This window comes from Montipora capricornis, unplaced genomic scaffold (assembly GCF_036669925.1).
Source record: "Montipora capricornis isolate CH-2021 unplaced genomic scaffold, ASM3666992v2 scaffold_473, whole genome shotgun sequence".
In the NCBI taxonomy this organism is placed as follows: domain Eukaryota; kingdom Metazoa; phylum Cnidaria; class Anthozoa; order Scleractinia; family Acroporidae; genus Montipora; species Montipora capricornis.
Genome location: NW_027180210.1, coordinates 948 through 20447, shown reverse-complemented (window position 1 = coordinate 20447; position 19500 = coordinate 948). Strand labels below are relative to the sequence as shown.

Genomic DNA, 19500 nt, shown 5'->3' with positions numbered 1-19500 from the left:
TTTTTAGTACATTAACGTTTTAACAGCTTTTTCGCGAATAAACATCCTAAGTTGCGTGACTGGAAGTCAAACTGGCTATGTGGCCGAGTGAAAGTCTGGTTCAGCTCTCCGACAAAACGAAAAAATAAATAAATAAATAAATAAATAAACCGATTGCAGAGCAAGAACCGCGCTCGGCCCATGGCTGTGCAGTTAATAACAATTGCGCTGTTGTTGTTGCGGTGAGGAACACTAATTATTTCATATGCTCTTGTTTATTTCTCCTTTGATCCTCAAGTAGGAAATCCATGCTTACGGTTGAGTCTGTCGTTCCATGTCCAGTCTAAGCGTGCGCGTGACAAACCTCATGACTTCTCGACCAACGCTCAACGTTCAATTTAGCCCAAGGCTTTGTTCTTGATGGTCAGAGGCTTTTCTTAGTGAATTAATCGTGATTGATTCATTTAATCTTCTCGCAGGACCACAAAGATGGATTTCAGTGCACCACAATGTCACGCGTGTTTTAATATCGAGTATATTCGTGATGTGTATGCGGCTTGAATGCACCATTATCTGGATCAGCTGTCTAACATACCTGTAACGTCCCAGAGCCGTTGTTTTCGATGGGAGAGGACCGATGTTTAGAGCCTGTGCTAAATTTGGTCTAGAAAATGGAACAAACGAGGGGGAAACGGAAGCGATTAAAATGTACAAATTACAAAAACTTGCAAGGTAGGTTTTTCCTTCAGTTGAATATTATCCAACTAAACGGATCTAAAGCTTCATAAATCGATAGCACTTTACAGATAGGATACTTAAAATACTGTTGGAGCTTAAACACTATCTCTAAACCATTTTGGAGCTACACAATTTTAGTCTGAACTTGGTCAATTTTCAACATATTTGTTTATCACCTGTGTCCAAACTAGCTTTGAAATATTTAAGGACTATAATAACTGTATTAGCTCTATTGCAAAAGTGGTGACCGGGAAAAGAACACTTTGCTAGAAAATGGGAAAAAGGTTGTGCTCGTTTTTGCGGTTTTTTAAAATGGCCGACAGGTAACATAATACAGCAAGTATTTTCTCCTTAATTGTTCCTAGAAGTCAAAATACTTTCACAGCATCCTTTAGTAATTAGAAGCATAGCCCTACTGTCTGGTGGAATCTCATTAGAATTGGCTCACATCTATCCGAGAAGTGGACACATATATGTTAACTATTTGATAGTAAAATTCCTGCTCAAAGTCTGTCATGAACAATGGCGGTTACCATGGCAACGATACGTCAGCTGGCCCTAATATGGCTGTTTTCGTTCATCCATCCAGACAACCTACACCTACACAGAAAATGAGTGGAATTTTAAAAATTTTAATTTCCAACTTTGCTTGACTCTCTCAGAGAACTGCTCGTAAAGCGTCCGTTTACAGGTTTTGATTGGAATCAATGCACTTAAGAACAGTTTTAAAAGTGGAAAACTACTTAACGATCGCATTTAACCCTATGGTTGGGCCACGGAAAGAGAAGTTCGGACTTCGGACTACGGAATTGAACTTGATATTGAGCAAGTTATTGTAACATAAAAACCAACACTGTATTATTGTGAACTTAAAAGCAAATCGGGCCTCAAAGTAAGGGCTACAGGTAGCCGTTACTTACCCAGTACAGAGACACGTATGGAAAAGCGGGAATCTGGAATATGCGGATAACATCTCCATGATGTTGATGGATGAAGTTAAGGAATGATCTTTGAAGTTACATGTTGAGCAACTGCCCTGTGAGAAACCTGGAAAAAAACTGGCGCACTCAGTGGGATTCACACCCATGACCTCAGAGATACTATACCTCCTCCAATATTGAATTTAAAGGAGCCATATCTCTTAAGAGCAGGACAAACGAATGTTAAAATGAAGTTGATAATGCAGGCAGAAATTAAGACGTCAGCCAAACTCCTTGATTGAAAAATAACACGCTCTTTGACTTTATGGGAGTCAAACCAAAGCACATTGCTAGCAGGAAAGAGTTTCACAAAATAAGCGGTTCCTGCAAATTTTTTTGAAAGATGGGTTCGGTTTTTGAAAGAACAAAATTTGAGCATTTTACTCAAACAGATTCAAACAGACTTATCCCATACAATGCTCCCGTACAGTTATTACAATGCCTGATGAGATGTTTATGGATCAGTTACATGTTGAGAAACTGACACGTGAGAAGGCTAAAGCAAAGCGTGTGTACATCAGTAAAAGAATCACATCAAGATAACATTAGTGAGGTGTGTGCATATCAGTAACAGCATTAATTATAAAAAAGGAATTTTCTTTGAGTCAGTGTACCCTTTAGTTAGTAACTATCAGAGAGATATGTAGAAATGCCTATCAAATCAAATTTAAATAACAGTTAGCTCTATTAAGGAGAGGAATATTATGTGACACCTTCAGTCAGCGTTCAGTTACAGTTATATGACATAAAACAGCGTGAAAAAACTGCCAAAGTTAGGAAAAAAATTCGAGTCATGATCCTGTGGCTTGTTTTGGGAGATGCCAGAGACCCCTGACTCACAACCACTGAAATTAAAGTTGGATATTAAGGTCAGTTTGAAAGCAACACCTCTCTTCCTTGCACCTGTCTCATAAAAAAAATATCGAGCAAGGATAGATGGCAAAACGATGCCAGCCATGTGACCCCAACCTGGGTGGAGAGTCTAGCGCGCTCCACTTGGTGCTTGTGCCACTTTCGCGCTTCCCAAGGCCCACATAGCCGTGATGATCAACCAATCCCAGGTCATGCTCCATACAATCTATCAGGTCATTCCACACAATTACAGTAGTCAACATTGTTGAATACAGGCTGAATACAGTTCAGCAGCTCTCTGTATTGTGACTGTTATAGGATGTTTACAGGAACCATAACCGGGTCGCTGTCTGAGATTTCATGGCTGGTGTCAGAGGACCGTCTGTGTTCAAGCTGGGGTCACTCACATTTGGTTTCAGTTACAATGCCAACAAATCAAAATGCCTGATGACATACCAAGGGCTTAATATTCTCAAGTGATGGAGGTATTGCTTAGAAAAAGTCGGTTTAACAATTAAAAATCTTCCTGATACAAAAACAACTTCAAATTTTTTTCAAGGAGTGAAAAAGGGTCAATGAGTAAGAAAAAGGATAAAACTAGACAATCTGATGCTAAAATATGTTTGATGATTGTGGTGACTTTATGGGGTCAAAGCCATGCAAGCATATTGATGGAAGGCAAGAGTTTTACAAACTTCACCGTTCCTGCAAATTCTCTTGAAAGATAATATGGGTTTGGTTTTCAAAGCATCAAATTTTGTGCATTAATTGCCAGTTTGCTGTGATATTACAAGCGACTGCTACTAGTGACATAGTGTCAATGTGCATGGACTCTGATAATGATCTGCAGCCTGGTGATAACTGCATCTCTTGATGAAACCACCCAGCAAAACGTGACAAAACAGTACATAATCTGATCATCACAAATTAAACAAAACACACTGCAGGCATCACGAATGACAGTAAACTTTGCCTCGATAACACGTGATTACTGTGTGTACATCAATAGGTGAATAGACTCGCATCGATTGTAGTTTATAATAAAATAATAGTAATTGGCAGTGCTAATCACCCTTTACTTGCAGGATTAGGACTAAATTGCAAAAAGACACAGCTCACCAATGACAACAAAGTTTGCCTGGATAACACCCGAAGAGTGTGTTACATCAACAGATGAATAGACTCAGAAAGATCATAGTAGTAAAAATTGGATATTAAGGTTAGTGGGAAAGCAACACCTCTCTTCATAGCACCTGTTTCATAAAAGAAATATAGAGTAAGGATAGATGGCCATTGAAATGATGCCAGCCACGTGACCCCAAGCTGGGTGGAGAGTCTAGTGCGCTCCACTTGGTGCTTGTGCCACTTTCGTGCTTCCCATAGTTCACATAGCCGTAATGATCAACCAATCCCAGGTCATGCTCCGTACAATCTATCAGGTCATTGCACACAATTACAGTAGTCAACTTCGTTGAATACAGGCTGAATACAGTTCAGCAGCTCTCTGTATTGTGACTGTTATAGGATGTTTACAGGAACCATAACCGGGTCGCTGTCTGAGATTTCATGGCTGGTGTCAGTGGACCGTCTGTGTTCAAGCTGGGGTCACTCAGATTTAGTTTCAGTTACAATGCCACCAAATCAAAATGCCTGATAACAAACCAAGGGCTTAATATTTCCAAGTGACAGAGGTGTTGCTTTATTTCTAGTATAGTGTAAAGAAAAAGTCTGTTTCAAATTTAAACATCTTCCTGATACAAAAACAACTTCAAATTTTTTCAGGGACTGAATAAGTGTCAATGAGTGAGAAAAAGGATAACACTAGACAATCTGATCCTAAAATCTCTTGGATGATTGTGGTGACAAGGCCATGCAAGCATATTGATGGAAGGCAAGAGTTTTACAAACTTCACCGTTCCTGCAAATTCTCTTGAAAGATAATATGGGTTTGGTTTTCAAAGCATCAAATTTTGTGCATTAATTGCCAGTTTGCTGTGATATTACAAGCGACTGCTACTAGTGACATAGTGTCAATGTGCATGGACTCTGATAATGATCTGCAGCCTGGTGATAACTGCATCTCTTGATGAAACCACCCAGCAAAACTTGACAAAACAGTACACAATCTGATCATCACAGATTAAACAAAACACACTGCAGGCATCACGAATGACAGTAAACTTTGCCTCGATAACACGTGATTACTGTGTGTACATCAATAGGTGAATAGACTCGCATCGATTGTAGTTTATAATAAAATAATAGTAATTGGCAGTGCTAATCACCCTTTACTTGCAGGATTAGGACTAAATTGCAAAAAGACACAGCTCACCAATGACAACAAAGTTTGCCTGGATAACACCCGAAGAGTGTGTTACATCAACAGATGAATAGACTCAGAAAGATCATAGTAGTAAAAATTGGATATTAAGGTTAGTGGGAAAGCAACACCTCTCTTCATAGCACCTGTTTCATAAAAGAAATATAGAGTAAGGATAGATGGCCAAACGATGCAAGCCACGTGACCCCAAGCTGGGTTGAGAGTCTAGTGCGCTCCACTTGGTGCTTGTGCCACTTTCGTGCTTCCCAAGGCCCACATAGCCGTGATGATCAACCAATCCCAGGTCATGCTCCGTAAAATCTATCAGTTCATTGCACACAATTACAGTAGTCAACTTTGTTGAATACAGGCTGAATACAGTTCAGCAGCTCTCTGTATTGTGACTGTTATAGGATGTTTACAGGAACCATAACCGGGTCGCTGTCTGAGATTTCATGGCTGGTGTCAGAGGACCGTCTGTGTTCAAGCTGGGGTCACTCAGATTTAGTTTCAGTTACAATGCCCCCAAATCAAAATGCCTGATAACATACCAAGGGCTTAATATTCCCAAGTGATAGAGGTGTCGCTTTATTTCTAGTATAGTGTAAAGAAAAAGTCTGTTTCAAATTTAAACATCTTCCTGATACAAAAACAACTTCAAATTTTTTCAGGGACTGAATAAGTGTCAATGAGTGAGAAAAAGGATAACACTAGACAATCTGATCCTAAAATCTCTTGCATGATTGTGGTGACAAGGCCATGCAAGCATATTGATGGAAGGCAAGAGTTTTGCAAACTTCACCGTTCCTGCAAATTCTCTTGAAAGATAATATGGGTTTGGTTTTCAAAGCATCAAATTTTGTGCATTAATTGCCAGTTTGCTGTGATATTACAAGCGACTGCTACTAGTGACATAGTGTCAATGTGCATGGACTCTGATAATGATCTGCAGCCTGGTGATAACTGCATCTCTTGATGAAACCACCCAGCAAAACTTGACAAAACAGTACACAATCTGATCATCACAGATTAAACAAAACACACTGCAAGCATCACGAATGACAGTAAAGTTTGCCTCGATAACATGTGATTACTGTGTGTACATCAATAGGTGAATAGACTCGCATCGATTGTAGTTTATAATAAAATAATAGTAATTGGCAGTTCTAATCACCCTTTACTTGCAGGATTAGGACTAAATTGCAAAAGGACACAGCTCACCAATGACAACAAAGTTTGCCTGGATAACACCCGAAGAGTGTGTTACATCAACAGATGAATAGACTCAGAAAGATCATTGTAGTAAAAATTGGATATTAAGGTTAGTGGAAAAGCAACACCTCTCTTCATAGCACCTGTTTCATAAAAAAAATATAGAGTAAGGATAGATGGCCATTGAAATGATGCAAGCCACGTGACCCCAAGCTGGGTGGAGAGTCTAGTGCGCTCCACTTGGTGCTTGTGCCACTTTCGCGCTTCCCATGGTTCACATAGCCGTAATGATCAACCAATCCCAGGTCATGCTCCGTACAATCTATCAGGTCATTGCACACAATTACAGTAGTCAACTTTGTTGAATACAGGCTGAATACAGTTCAGCAGCTCTCTGTATTGTGACTGTTATAGGATGTTTACAGGAACCATAACCGGGTCGCTGTCTGAGATTTCATGGCTGGTGTCAGAGGACCGTCTGTGTTCAAGCTGGGGTCACTCAGATTTAGTTTCAGTTACAATGCCACCAAATCAAAATGCCTGATAACATACCAAGGGCTTAATATTTCCAAGTGACAGAGGTGTTGCTTTATTTCTAGTATAGTGTAAAGAAAAAGTCTGTTTCAAATTTAAACATCTTCCTGGTACAAAAACAACTTCAAATTTTTTCAGGGACTGAATAAGTGTCAATGAGTGAGAAAAAGGATAACACTAGACAATCTGATGCTAAAATCTCTAGGATGATTGTGGTGACAAAGCCATGCAAGCATATTGATGGAAGGCAAGAGTTTTACAAACCTCACCGTTCCTGCAAATTCTCTTGAAAGATAACATGGGTTTGGTTTTCAAAGCATCAAATTTTGTGCATTAATTGCCAGTTTGCTGTGATATTACAAGCGACTGCTACTAGTGACATAGTGTCAATGTGCATGGACTCTGATAATGATCTGCAGCCTGGTGATAACTGCATCTCTTGATGAAACCACCCAGCAAAACTTGACAAAACAGTACATAATCTGATCATCACAGATTAAACAAAACACACTGCAAGCATCACGAATGACAGTAAAGTTTGCCTCGATAACACGTCATTAGTGTGTGTACATCAATAGGTACATAGACTCGCATCGATTGTAGTTTATAATAAAATAATAGTAATTGGCAGTGCTAATCACCCTTTACTTGCAGTATTAGGACTGAATTGCAAAAGGGCACAGTTCACCAATAACAATGAAAGTTTGCCTGGATAACACCCGAAGAGTGTGTTACATCAATAGATGAATAGACTTAAAAAGATTGTAGTAAAAATTGGATATTAAGGTTAGTGGGAAAGCAACACCTCTCTTCATAGCACCTGTCTCATAAAACAAATATTGAGTAAGGATAGATGCATGGCCAAATGATGCCAGCCACGTGACCCCAAGCTGGGTGGAGAGTCTAGTGCGCTCCACTTGGTGCTTGTGCCACTTTCGCGCTTCCCAAGGCCCACATAGCCATGATGATCAACCAATCCCAGGTCATGCTCCGTACAATCTATCAGGTCATTGTACACAATTACAGTAGTCAACTTTGTTGAATGCAGGCTGAATACAGTTCAGCAGCTCTCTGTATTGTGACTGTTATAGGATGTTTACAGGAACCATAACCGGGTCGCTGTCTGAGATTTCATGGCTGGCGTCAGAGGGTCGTCTGTGTGCAAGCTGGGGTCACTCAGATTTAGTTTCAGTTACAATGCCCCCAAATCAAAATGCCTGATAACATACCAAGGGCTTAAGATTCCCGAGTGATGGAGGTGTTGCTATCCTGTATATAGTGTTAAGAAAGCGACTGTTGAATATATAAACATCTGTCTGATACAAAACAACTTCAATATTTTTCAGGAAGTGATTAAGTGAATGTGTAAGAGAAAGGATAAAACTAGACAATCTGATGCTAAAATCTGTTTGATGACTATGGTGAAAATTAAAGGAATATGATCTTTGTGAATTATTTGTTAATTAGTGGTTCGTTTGAATGATGTGCATTAAAACGAGGCTGTTCTGAGTATGGTTGCCATGTTGTGAAAAGTCATGTTGTGTGGTTTATTACGGTATTTAATCTGGTCTTTAGAATCCATCGTAGCGGTAACGATCCGTTCGTTTCTCAGTATTTAACACTGGCAACAAGGATGGGATTGATTGTGCACAATGACGGTGGCAAACATTGAAATTCAAGCCCTAGGCTAGCATTGTTTGATTGCAAACGTAATTCGTCAGTGTTAGCAACATGGTTGAAGAAATGGCTCGAATCGCTTCAATACTTTCTGGTGGCCAAGGGAGTGGTGAATGATGCACAAAAGAATTTAAATGCTTTGCTACTTTATACAGTGGGAATAGAGGTTCAGGAGTTGTATGAAATGTTAACTGACCCAGGCCTGGTACCGGTGCTGCAGTTGAAGAAGATACAGCTATCAGCATCTTACTTAAACTTATTTGCAAATTATTATTTGATAACAATGTACATTTGATGACAATGTACATTTGATGACATTAATAATTATTATTGTGGCAATGTACTAAATAAAATTCATAAATAATACTATCATTTTCTACACTGTAACCATGTCATTGTAATGTGATTAAAATGTGGAAAATATCATGGGCACAAAAGGTGCTTTCAATTTGCAGTTGAAATAATATTGTTCAAAGTTGGCATAAATTGAAGTTCCTATGATGCATAAAAGAAGCAAACCTTACTCTTACCAGTGAATTAATGCAGATGTAAGCAATGGTATATGGTAAGGTAGTGAAACAATTTGGGAGCTCAATCAGATTGAGTTATGCCTCTATTAGTTCTGAAGGGCAATGATATCTTTCAACCAAGTGTAAATCCATATCTGTTGAGAGAGGGTAAAAACTAATGTGAATCTTAAGTGCTACTATGACCAAAAAACAATTTTTATTTTCTTTTGATTTCAAAACTAAATAGTAACTGATCCAAGTTTCAAGCCTTGATTCCAAAAAGACACCTGTTTACATGTATTTTAACTGGAATTTTCCTCTTTAATGGTCTGCCATTACTACCTTTAAAATCTTGAGAGGGCTGGATTGAGGATTGAGGATAATTAAAATGACATCAAAGACTCAATAGGTTAAGAATGCAATGTGTGTGTATGGAGCTGAATTAATGGGAACATTAACCCATTGACTCCTGAGGGATCCTCATTGACGAGTAAAATCGTCTGGCGTTAGACAGAGTAAAATACTAAGTCTGGCCGGTTCAAAGGGTTAATATACAGCAAAGGCGTTTGAGGCTTTCAGACTTTTAAACTCATGTTTTGCATACATGCATATAATAAGTTGTGTTCACACACTGAAATTTTAAGCTAGTGAGTAAACAATGTCACTTTTCCCTAGATCCAACCCTCTGAGGTCCAATCGGTCAGTTTGGAATGTGAATTTTGTGTGGACCCTGAAAATCCAAAACTTACACTGAAAGTAAATAGCCTTTGGATAAGGTCCAATCAGTCAGTTTGGAATGTGAGTTTTGTGTGGACCCTGAAAATCCAAAACTTACACTGAAAGTAAATAGCCTTTGGATAAGAATCAGCTTAAATTATTGCCAGTCAAGTGTTGAGCAATCACATGCACTTTCAAAATCTCAAGGAAACAAAGAAGTGATTTTTTGACCATAGCAGCACTTTAAGAGTAAGCATTACGCACATTCTGGCCAACAGGTATAAAATGCAATTGCCAAGTAAACCTTAGTTAGTTAACACTTCAAATACTTAACTTTAAAAGGAAATATCAAAAGCAGGAATGATACAGAATATACATCTGAAATGGTCATATATTTGAAATGTGGAAATTGAATACATGGGAGTTAGAGATCACCACAATTAACCAGCAACTTAAGCAATTGTGACAAAAGCCTCAAGAAATCCAGGCTTGTGCAGGACACCTATCATGACAGTAAGAATGCACAGCACTGCTCTACCAATAATTATTAGAATAGTGCAGCACAATCACACAGACATACGCTCAAGCCGCCAATATTTTTTCAGTCTTTCTTTACGACTGCTTTTACTTGCTGCTTACCTCTGATGGAGGTACAGGGAAGGCATAGTGGTGAGAGCACTCGCCTCCCACCAACGCAGCCTGGGTTCGATTCCCAGACTCGGCGTCATAATGTGGGTTGAGTTGCTGTTGGTTTTGCTACTGTGCACCAACAGGTTTTTCTCCGGGTACTCTAGTTTTCCCCTCTCCTCAAAAACCAACGTTTGACTTAATTTGCATTAATTGTTAATTTTGGTTTACAGTATCCCAAATTAGTGCTCCAGCACTAGAACGACTAAACACTGAAATAAAATTCCTAAGTTCCTTTCCTTTGATAATCCACAAGCAGCTCTCATGTACTGTAATGATTATTATAAAAACATATACATGTATATACACACTTTACAATTTTTCTGAGTATAAAAGCACTTAAGCATCAGTATGCCAATCTTACATGTAATTTGTTATCACAGTATAATTATAAAGTGTATTCGTTATTAATTAACAATTATGATAAAATTAATAGTTATTAATATCTTTCTAAGTGTAAACTATACACAGGTAAAATGAAACCAACAGAAACTAACTGTTGGATGTCTTAATGAGAGTGCAATTATGCCAATGGACAGGAGATGTAAAGATCCTTGCAATCTGATTGGCTCTCAGCAGTGCAATTTATTCCCAACTCGCACTATTTTTTTTTCCCTAACTGGATCAATAAAATATTGGTACTGACTAAAATCCTGTAATTTAGCGATTAAATGATTATTGTGTGACTTCTAAATGGATGTAATAAAGTGGTAATTGAACTTCATGTTGTGCAATTTTGGTCTGAAATCATACTTGTAATTTTAAATAGAACTTGCGCACGTATGATTGCAGACCACATTTACTCCACTCAGTTGAATTACATGCATTATTAATGTTAGCATTCAATGTCGGTAAATTGTTACGGTTGTCTCTGTATTGGTAAGACAACGACCTGTATTACCTGTGTTTTGTACAGGTCTGCTGGATTAATAACTAACAAGTCATACTAAGATCACACCCAGGCTGAGAGCCACTTAAGAATCTCTTTAGAACTTTAATGTTTTGCGACATTATGAATAATGATAAAGAACTGTAAAACTGTAGTCTAACAGGTCATTATTAGTAGTCGAACTTTCTGAAGGTACACCCGCCACCCAACTTTAAGAACAGCATGTTAAGAATGCTCTCACGCTGAAATCGCAAAAACATAAGAACCTTCAGTTTTAACCACGAAAATAAGATGTTAATCTTACGTGCAGATAAAGAAAGGGTACTATATGCATGGTTATGATGGTCTTGCCTGGGCTAGAACTCTCAGCTTTCCTCTCCACTGGCGGGCTTTCCACTGGACTCCACTGGTAGAAAGATTTCTTTTGAAGAAGAAAAGGTGGCTTATGTTATTTTGGCTTTTACTTCATGTACACGACACACATGACGTAAAACAACAGAACAGAAATCGTGAAACAATACCTAATCAGAATTCTAAATGCCTAAAACGCCTAAAGCTTTTGATAAGTCATGTGAGTCTTCTACACGAAGTAAAAGCCGTTATTTTACGGACATTTCTCTTGTAAGAACCCTAAAAGAATGAACTCGAGGTACTGTATATACTGCGATGTTGATTTCTACCCGTAAAAACCTTACTTGGAAGTCCCTTTCTCACCTCCGTAGAAACCCGAGTCCCCAACTTCGCCCAAGCGTCTCAATCGAACAAAACACGTTTCTTTTGCACGAATTTTGCCTGTTTTGCGCGATACTATAAAAGTATGATAGTTAAGATGATGAGAGACAGAGTTGCGTGGCTTTGCCCCGAAAGGTCGCAAACGATTTGTGACTAAATATATGATCAAAAAAAAAAAATTAGGTGAGGCGTCAGTAAAAACTTAAAAGGATACGTTTGACAAATACAAAGAGCGAAAATAAAGACAAAACAAAAAGTTGCTGTAATAAATTAAAACAAACTCCTCACCCCAAGGGCAGTTTGGGAAGGAAAAGTATTGTTTCTTCGTGACGTGCCATCTAAAACGCCAAGGTAGGTATACCTTACGAATTCGAAATGTAAGTGCGGGTTGTCTCTTCAGAAGCCCCCAGTCTGGCATCATCAAGCTAGAATGGTGGGTAGAGGAAAGCCTTTGAAAGAAACCAAGGGCGAGAGATGATCTTACTGTAACAGGTACGCCAAACGTGGTTCGTAAAAAAACTCGGAGCGTTCACAAGTGAGGTTATCTCTCTTTCCGTTCTGAAGGTATTCCAAGTCCTATAAGTGACATTTCACTAAGTTCTGCTTCAAAACAAATACAACCAGCTAAGTTTTTCATCGATAGGACTGGACAGCCCAACACTTATAAAAAAAACTTCTAAAAAAAACAGCCAACCTTCCGTTTCTCAACTGAAACTAATTACCCACAATGCCTTTCAAACAAATAAAACTAACTTTGTTCAGCCGTACTAGGCCCATTTCTCCTCTAATAGGTCTTTTTTCATGCGGTTTTTTGCATAGCACAAATCTAGGATAGTTTAGCTTTCAATCCATACTAATTAGGCCATCAGGCGACTTGTATTTCCAATTTTTTTAGCCTTCCGAAGTTCGACCAAAAAATTGGCCACTTTTGAAAATTTTCCTTTGGTCCCCCCTTTGCTACTTTGCCAAAAATGGCCGATTTTGTAACTTTTGCGAAAAATGTCATTTCTCCTCTAATAGGTCTTTTTTATGCGGTTTTTTGCATAGCACAAATCTAGGATAGTTTAGCTTTCAATCCATACTAATTAGGCCATCAGGCGACTTGTATTTCCTATTTTTTTAGCCTTCCGAAGTTCGACCAAAAAATCGGCCATTTTTGAAAATTTTCCTTTGGTCCCCCCTTTGCTACTTTGCCAAAAATGGCCGATTTTGATACTTTTGCGAAAAATGTCATTTCTCCTCTAATAGGTCTTTTTTCATGCGGTTTTTTGCATAGCACAAATCTAGGATAGTTTAGCTTTCAATCCATACTAATTAGGCCATCAGGCGACTTGTATTTCCTATTTTTTTAGCCTTCCGAAGTTCGACCAAAAAATTGGCCACTTTTGAAAATTTTCCTTTGGTCCCCCCTTTGCTACTTTGCCAAAAATGGCCGATTTTGTAACTTTTGCGAAAAATGTCATTTCTCCTCTAATAGGTCTTTTTTATGCGGTTTTTTGCATAGCACAAATCTAGGATAGTTTAGCTTTCAATCCATACTAATTAGGCCATCAGGCGACTTGTATTTCCTATTTTTTTAGCCTTCCGAAGTTCGACCAAAAAATCGGCCATTTTTGAAAATTTTCCTTTGGTCCCCCCTTTGCTACTTTGCCAAAAATGGCCGATTTTGATACTTTTGCGAAAAATGTCATTTCTCCTCTAATAGGTCTTTTTTCATGCGGTTTTTTGCATAGCACAAATCTAGGATAGTTTAGCTTTCAATCCATACTAATTAGGCCATCAGGCGACTTGTATTTCCTATTTTTTTAGCCTTCCGAAGTTCGACCAAAAAATTGGCCACTTTTGAAAATTTTCCTTTGGTCCCCCCTTTGCTACTTTGCCAAAAATGGCCGATTTTGTAACTTTTGCGAAAAATGTCATTTCTCCTCTAATAGGTCTTTTTTTATGCGGTTTTTTGCATAGCACAAATCTAGGATAGTTTAGCTTTCAATCCATACTAATTAGGCCATCAGGCGACTTGTATTTCCTATTTTTTTAGCCTTCCGAAGTTCGACCAAAAAATCGGCCATTTTTGAAAATTTTCCTTTGGTCCCCCTTTGCTACTTTGCCAAAAATGGCCGATTTTGATACTTTTGCGAAAAATGTCATTTCTCCTCTAATAGGTCTTTTTTCATGCGGTTTTTTGCATAGCACAAATCTAGGATAGTTTAGCTTTCAATCCATACTAATTAGGCCATCAGGCGACTTGTATTTCCTATTTTTTTAGCCTTCCGAAGTTCGACCAAAAATTGGCCACTTTTGAAAATTTTCCTTTGGTCCCCCCTTTGCTACTTTGCCAAAAATGGCCGATTTTGTACTTTTGCGAAAAATGTCATTTCTCCTCTAATAGGTCTTTTTTTATGCGGTTTTTTGCATAGCACAAATCTAGGATAGTTTAGCTTTCAATCCATACTAATTAGGCCATCAGGCGACTTGTATTTCCTATTTTTTTAGCCTTCCGAAGTTCGACCAAAAAATCGGCCATTTTTGAAAATTTTCCTTTGGTCCCCCCTTTGCTACTTTGCCAAAAATGGCCGATTTTGATACTTTTGCGAAAAATGTCATTTCTCCTCTAATAGGTCTTTTTTCATGCGGTTTTTTGCATAGCACAAATCTAGGATAGTTTAGCTTTCAATCCATACTAATTAGGCCATCAGGCGACTTGTATTTCCTATTTTTTTAGCCTTCCGAAGTTCGACCAAAAAATTGGCCACTTTTGAAAATTTTCCTTTGGTCCCCCCTTTGCTACTTTGCCAAAAATGGCCGATTTTGTAACTTTTGCGAAAAATGTCATTTCTCCTCTAATAGGTCTTTTTTTATGCGGTTTTTTGCATAGCACAAATCTAGGATAGTTTAGCTTTCAATCCATACTAATTAGGCCATCAGGCGACTTGTATTTCCTATTTTTTTAGCCTTCCGAAGTTCGACCAAAAAATCGGCCATTTTTGAAAATTTTCCTTTGGTCCCCCCTTTGCTACTTTGCCAAAAATGGCCGATTTTGATACTTTTGCGAAAAATGTCATTTCTCCTCTAATAGGTCTTTTTTCATGCGGTTTTTTGCATAGCACAAATCTAGGATAGTTTAGCTTTCAATCCATACTAATTAGGCCATCAGGCGACTTGTATTTCCTATTTTTTTAGCCTTCCGAAGTTCGACCAAAAAATTGGCCACTTTTGAAAATTTTCCTTTGGTCCCCCCTTTGCTACTTTGCCAAAAATGGCCGATTTTGATACTTTTGCGAAAAATGTCATTTCTCCTCTAATAGGTCTTTTTTTATGCGGTTTTTTGCATAGCACAAATCTAGGATAGTTTAGCTTTCAATCCATACTAATTAGGCCATCAGGCGACTTGTATTTCCTATTTTTTTAGCCTTCCGAAGTTCGACCAAAAAATCGGCCATTTTTGAAAATTTTCCTTTGGTCCCCCCTTTGCTACTTTGCCAAAAATGGCCGATTTTGATACTTTTGCGAAAAATGTCATTTCTCCTCTAATAGGTCTTTTTTCATGCGGTTTTTTGCATAGCACAAATCTAGGATAGTTTAGCTTTCAATCCATACTAATTAGGCCATCAGGCGACTTGTATTTCCTATTTTTTTAGCCTTCCGAAGTTCGACCAAAAAATTGGCCTATTTTGAAAATTTTCCTTTGGTCCCCCCTTTGCTACTTTGCCAAAAATGGCCGATTTTGATACTTTTGCGAAAAATGTCATTTCTCCTCTAATAGGTCTTTTTTATGCGGTTTTTTGCATAGCACAAATCTAGGATAGTTTAGCTTTCAATCCATACTAATTAGGCCATCAGGCGACTTGTATTTCCTATTTTTTTAGCCTTCCGAAGTTCGACCAAAAAATCGGCCATTTTTGAAAATTTTCCTTTGGTCCCCCCTTTGCTACTTTGCCAAAAATGGCCGATTTTGATACTTTTGCGAAAAATGTCATTTCTCCTCTAATAGGTCTTTTTTCATGCGGTTTTTTGCATAGCACAAATCTAGGATAGTTTAGCTTTCAATCCATACTAATTAGGCCATCAGGCGACTTGTATTTCCTATTTTTTTAGCCTTCCGAAGTTCGACCAAAAAATCGGCCATTTTTGAAAATTTTCCTTTGGTCCCCCCTTTGCTACTTTGCCAAAAATGGCCGATTTTGATACTTTTGCGAAAAATGTCATTTCTCCTCTAATAGGTCTTTTTTATGCGGTTTTTTGCATAGCACAAATCTAGGATAGTTTAGCTTTCAATCCATACTAATTAGGCCATCAGGCGACTTGTATTTCCTATTTTTTTAGCCTTCCGAAGTTCGACCAAAAAATCGGCCATTTTTGAAAATTTTCCTTTGGTCCCCCCTTTGCTACTTTGCCAAAAATGGCCGATTTTGATACTTTTGCGAAAAATGTCATTTCTCCTCTAATAGGTCTTTTTTCATGCGGTTTTTTGCATAGCACAAATCTAGGATAGTTTAGCTTTCAATCCATACTAATTAGGCCATCAGGCGACTTGTATTTCCTATTTTTTTAGCCTTCCGAAGTTCGACCAAAAAATCGGCCACTTTTGAAAATTTTCCTTTGGTCCCCCTTTGCTACTTTGCCAAAAATGGCCGATTTTGATACTTTTGCGAAAAATGTCATTTCTCCTCTAATAGGTCTTTTTTCATGCGGTTTTTTGCATAGCACAAATCTAGGATAGTTTAGCTTTCAATCCATACTAATTAGGCCATCAGGCGACTTGTATTTCCTATTTTTTTAGCCTTCCGAAGTTCGACCAAAAAATCGGCCATTTTTGAAATTTTCCTTTGGTCCCCCCTTTGCTACTTTGCCAAAAATGGCCGATTTTGATACTTTTGCGAAAAATGTCATTTCTCCTCTAATAGGTCTTTTTTCATGCGGTTTTTTGCATAGCACAAATCTAGGATAGTTTAGCTTTCAATCCATACTAATTAGGCCATCAGGCGACTTGTATTTCCTATTTTTTTAGCCTTCCGAAGTTCGACCAAAAAATTGGCCACTTTTGAAAATTTTCCTTTGGTCCCCCCTTTGCTACTTTGCCAAAAATGGCCGATTTTGATACTTTTGCGAAAAATGTCATTTCTCCTCTAATAGGTCTTTTTTTATGCGGTTTTTTGCATAGCACAAATCTAGGATAGTTTAGCTTTCAATCCATACTAATTAGGCCATCAGGCGACTTGTATTTCCTATTTTTTTAGCCTTCCGAAGTTCGACCAAAAAATCGGCCATTTTTGAAAATTTTCCTTTGGTCCCCCCTTTGCTACTTTGCCAAAAATGGCCGATTTTGATACTTTTGCGAAAAATGTCATTTCTCCTCTAATAGGTCTTTTTTCATGCGGTTTTTTGCATAGCACAAATCTAGGATAGTTTAGCTTTCAATCCATACTAATTAGGCCATCAGGCGACTTGTATTTCCTATTTTTTTAGCCTTCCGAAGTTCGACCAAAAAATTGGCCACTTTTGAAAATTTTCCTTTGGTCCCCCCTTTGCTACTTTGCCAAAAATGGCCGATTTTGTAACTTTTGCGAAAAATGTCATTTCTCCTCTAATAGGTCTTTTTTTATGCGGTTTTTTGCATAGCACAAATCTAGGATAGTTTAGCTTTCAATCCATACTAATTAGGCCATCAGGCGACTTGTATTTCCTATTTTTTTAGCCTTCCGAAGTTCGACCAAAAAATCGGCCATTTTTGAAAATTTTCCTTTGGTCCCCCCTTTGCTACTTTGCCAAAAATGGCCGATTTTGATACTTTTGCGAAAAATGTCATTTCTCCTCTAATAGGTCTTTTTTCATGCGGTTTTTTGCATAGCACAAATCTAGGATAGTTTAGCTTTCAATCCATACTAATTAGGCCATCAGGCGACTTGTATTTCCTATTTTTTTAGCCTTCCGAAGTTCGACCAAAAAATTGGCCACTTTTGAAAATTTTCCTTTGGTCCCCCCTTTGCTACTTTGCCAAAAATGGCCGATTTTGATACTTTTGCGAAAAATGTCATTTCTCCTCTAATAGGTCTTTTTTTATGCGGTTTTTTGCATAGCACAAATCTAGGATAGTTTAGCTTTCAATCCATACTAATTAGGCCATCAGGCGACTTGTATTTCCTATTTTTTTAGCCTTCCGAAGTTCGACCAAAAAATCGGCCATTTTTGAAAATTTTCCTTTGGTCCCCCCTTTGCTACTTTGCCAAAAATGGCCGATTTTGATACTTTTGCGAAAAATGTCATTTCTCCTCTAATAGGTCTTTTTTCATGCGGTTTTTTGCATAGCACAAATCTAGGATAGTTTAGCTTTCAATCCATACTAATTAGGCCATCAGGCGACTTGTATTTCCTATTTTTTTAGCCTTCCGAAGTTCGACCAAAAAATTGGCCACTTTTGAAAATTTTCCTTTGGTCCCCCCTTTGCTACTTTGCCAAAAATGGCCGATTTTGATACTTTTGCGAAAAATGTCATTTCTCCTCTAATAGGTCTTTTTTCATGCGGTTTTTTGCATAGCACAAATCTAGGATAGTTTAGCTTTCAATCCATACTAATTAGGCCATCAGGCGACTTGTATTTCCTATTTTTTTAGCCTTCCGAAGTTCGACCAAAAATCGGCCATTTTTGAAAATTTTCCTTTGGTCCCCCCTTTGCTACTTTGCCAAAAATGGCCGATTTTGATACTTTTGCGAAAAATGTCATTTCTCCTCTAATAGGTCTTTTTTCATGCGGTTTTTTGCATAGCACAAATCTAGGATAGTTTAGCTTTCAATCCATACTAATTAGGCCATCAGGCGACTTGTATTTCTTATTTTTTTAGCCTTCCGAAGTTCGACCAAAAAATTGGCCACTTTTGAAAATTTTCCTTTGGTCCCCCCTTTGCTACTTTGCCAAAAATGGCCGATTTTGATACTTTTGCGAAAAATGTCATTTCTCCTCTAATAGGTCTTTTTTTATGCGGTTTTTTGCATAGCACAAATCTAGGATAGTTTAGCTTTCAATCCATACTAATTAGGCCATCAGGCGACTTGTATTTCCTATTTTTTTAGCCTTCCGAAGTTCGACCAAAAAATCGGCCATTTTTGAAAATTTTCCTTTGGTCCCCCCTTTGCTACTTTGCCAAAAATGGCCGATTTTGATACTTTTGCGAAAAATGTCATTTCTCCTCTAATAGGTCTTTTTTCATGCGGTTTTTTGCATAGCACAAATCTAGGATAGTTTAGCTTTCAATCCATACTAATTAGGCCATCAGGCGACTTGTATTTCCTATTTTTTTAGCCTTCCGAAGTTCGACCAAAATCTCTCCAAGTTTTGAAAGTTTTCCTTTGGTCCCCCCTTTGCTACTTTGCCAAAAATGGCCGATTTTGTAACTTTTGCGAAAAATGTCATTTCTCCTCTAATAGGTCTTTTTTCATGCGGTTTTTTGCATAGCACAAATCTAGGATAGTTTAGCTTTCAATCCATACTAATTAGGCCATCAGGCGACTTGTATTTCCTATTTTTTTAGCCTTCCGAAGTTCGACCAAAAAATCGGCCATTTTTGAAAATTTTCCTTTGGTCCCCCCTTTGCTACTTTGCCAAAAATGGCCGATTTTGATACTTTTGCGAAAAATGTCATTTCTCCTCTAATAGGTCTTTTTTCATGCGGTTTTTTG

General features: G+C 38.1%; 1 long non-coding RNA gene across 1 annotated transcript; it reads right to left on the bottom strand.

Annotated features, from left to right (window-relative positions):
• Nucleotides 1–535: 535 nt before the first annotated feature.
• LOC138036242 (uncharacterized) lies at nucleotides 536–8908 on the bottom strand. Its single transcript, XR_011129818.1, has 3 exons — nucleotides 8823–8908; nucleotides 1638–1764; nucleotides 536–643 (listed from the first exon to the last, which is right to left on the bottom strand). It is a non-coding gene; the product is annotated as an uncharacterized lncRNA (long non-coding RNA).
• Nucleotides 8909–19500: the final 10592 nt, after the last annotated feature.